The sequence below is a fragment of the Ostrinia nubilalis genome, chromosome 11 (assembly GCF_963855985.1).
Source record: "Ostrinia nubilalis chromosome 11, ilOstNubi1.1, whole genome shotgun sequence".
NCBI lineage: Eukaryota > Metazoa > Arthropoda > Insecta > Lepidoptera > Crambidae > Ostrinia > Ostrinia nubilalis.
In genome coordinates this window covers 14,477,797-14,480,709 of record NC_087098.1, presented here as the reverse complement: position 1 = coordinate 14,480,709, position 2,913 = coordinate 14,477,797, and the positions used below count along the sequence as shown (strand labels likewise).

General features: G+C 30.9%; 1 long non-coding RNA gene across 1 annotated transcript; it reads left to right on the top strand.

Moving 5' to 3' along the window:
* Positions 1 to 1,087: 1,087 nt before the first annotated feature.
* LOC135075915 (uncharacterized) lies at positions 1,088 to 2,567 on the top strand. Its single transcript, XR_010258156.1, has 3 exons — positions 1,088 to 1,140; positions 1,757 to 1,848; positions 2,134 to 2,567. It is a non-coding gene; the product is annotated as an uncharacterized LOC135075915 (long non-coding RNA).
* Positions 2,568 to 2,913: the final 346 nt, after the last annotated feature.

Here is a 2,913-nt window from a genome sequence, read left to right as displayed (position 1 = left end):
AAAGTTATTTGTTTTCACCCGGTGTAAACACCCACGGGTGGAATGAAACGGGTTTTTATTGGGTTTTTACCCTCATGTGGGTTTTTACCCGGGTGGAAACCCATCTCTAGTCATGACTGTGGTAGTAGTACTAAATGTATGGAAGAAGGAAACATTGAAGTTTCGGATAGATCCAGTTTATTCTGTAACCTATTATTAATACCGTTTGAACCGTTTGATAGAGCTCATGAAGCACTTTCAGGATTTTCCAATCGCGAAAGCCCTCATTGAATTCTTCTTCTTTTGTTGAAAAAAAAAAAATTTACAATATTAACATCACAAATCACAATCACTACTAAGACATCACAAAATAGACGAAACACAGCATTTTGTACAGCATTTGCCATAAAGTTAATATTCCTTCCGAAGGAATATTTGCACAGAATTGGCCGTAAGGATCTATATCCATAGCCGTAAAACTTGTATTAAAAAAAAAGATGACAGTTGACTGCAATATTGAGAAACAGTCAGTGTTGCCAGAAGGTTACTTTTGTAACCTTTTAGCTGATTTTTGAACTGCTTTGGTTACTTTTAGGTTACACTAATGAAAAGGTTACTTTTAGGTGATTTTTCGGAATTTGTAGAATTAACTTTTACAGGTTATTCAGTAAAAAAATATTAATAGTGTCAATTTACAAATTATTTAAATTGAAACGTGACACTCAAAATGTTGATGATTTCCAATTAATTTTAACACTTTGTATGAATTTTGGCTGATTGGTAAGATAAGAGTCGAAGATGAAAGTTGTTAGTAGTTAGCTTTATGAATCAATATGATAATAATATCAATCGCACGTGTGAGGGTTACTTTTTTTTCTATTTCTGGTAATTTCTGACAAGACCCTACTAGCAACACTGGAAACAGTTTTTTTTACAAACAAAGTCAAACAAACAAGTTCACACAACACATTGGATTTATCGGTATTTGTGACTTGTGATATGTTAGATGGATTCTAAACTACATAATAATAATCCTAAACAGCAGTTTTTTTTAATGTGTTTCAAACGAAGGACGAATTGTACAGACATTTTAATTAAAACTGACTTAAAATTGTCAATAAATTCCTTTGTCACACTGACGAGCTACGGCCATGAGCTACGGTAAGTGGAATTAATTGAAAATTATTTTAATGTAGGTAGGTAGGTAATTATTTAATTTTTAGCGTTAAGATTTGCATCTCTTGATTACAACTAATTTGAAAATTATAAATAACTTGAAAAAATCGAACTGCCTAAGGCGGGAATTCCGGGATTACCGGGCCGGCGACTGCTCTTCCTTTATAATTTTCTCTATTTATAATATTTTTCTCTTTTATAATTTTCAAATTATTTTAATATGTAACTCTAGCAAGTACTGATAGTAGAATGTCAGTTAAAGGGGAACTTGTACAGATTTACATTCGATAGTTAATATTATTGAGAAATACTACTTATTTAGAAAGACTTTCAGCAGTCAGCACTACCATTGTAGGTAATTATTGTGTAACTCAAACTGTGAAAATTAAAAAAAAAAGCAAGCAATAATTGTATTACCATAATAATATTTCTTGTAAAAACAAATAATATTGACTTTTCTTAGGATTTTCTCTTGATCTTTTAGTTCATTCAGTATTAAGTTGGGTACTTTTAAGTACCTACCTACCTACTGTGCTAGATATTACCAAAATATTGAATAAGGTAACAGAAGAAACACTTATTTTTAATTATGATTATACAGGTGACTCAAATAAGCTACTGACACCGGAGGTAGATTGACAACAATAAGGCTACAAATAATCATGTCCGTGGAAAAGTTGCGAGAGTTTTAAGGTATGACCAATTTCAATTATTAATATTCAAAGAAAACTGTCATATTATTTATGAATTCGACTGTACATAAATGTAACTCAGATGACAATGCAACCTAATGATGTCAGGTCTAATGATAACTACTTTTTTTGGGGAATGTAGTCTCCAAGGACAGTCATGTGAGTGATTAGCCACAAAATAGACTAACCCTCTTAACGCAGCCCAGTTTTAATAATAAATTGTAGTGACCGTTTTTTTATATTCGTTAATAGTTTTATATGATTTTAATGTTGGATATTATTACAGATCCATAACTACTTTCTGATGTTTGCTGATTTTCTTATGGATGAAGATACTATGAGACGCCTTTTTGTCATGGTGCACTTCGCAGTGAAAACAGTCAAGCAAGTAAAATAACAAGATTAGTCCATTAATTAAGAATGATTTACGAGTTTTTATTACAATTCATGTTGTTAGTTTTTATTCTGTAATTTTAGTTACATTATTTTTTTAAAATGTTTCTGCCGCTTTTGTTATATTGTATTGTATTATCATTTTTTTTTATAACTTTGTTGATTCTATTAGCTAGGAATAATAAGTCTTTAGGAAAACATCGGGGTCGAAAGCTAAGTGTAGACCTGGAGCAACAAAGACAAGTTTTCCAAAAATATAAAAGTAGGATAGGAAATTTTGTACCTCCCAATAATAAAGAAAACCGCGCTTTATACTCCGATCTTCAAGATGCTTTTAAGTATCGTTTGTCGTGCAAAGCAATTTATTGTTCGTTAAAAAAAAACTATAATTACTTCTTTGATAATGATGTTAACAAACCTCTTTCTCAAGTTTCTCAATTTTCTGACTCAGAATCAAGATCAGATAACTTAAGCACAGTACTAAATCAAAATGAAGACGATAGTGATTATACAAACCAGACTGATGCATATGAATCTTTTAACTTTTATGTTGACTCACATTTTTGGAAAAAGATTGAACCTATAATATATACACCGTGTTACTTTGCATTCTTGCCATATTCACAGAGATAAAGTAGGTAACAATACCTATTATTTAAGATAAACAAGAGAC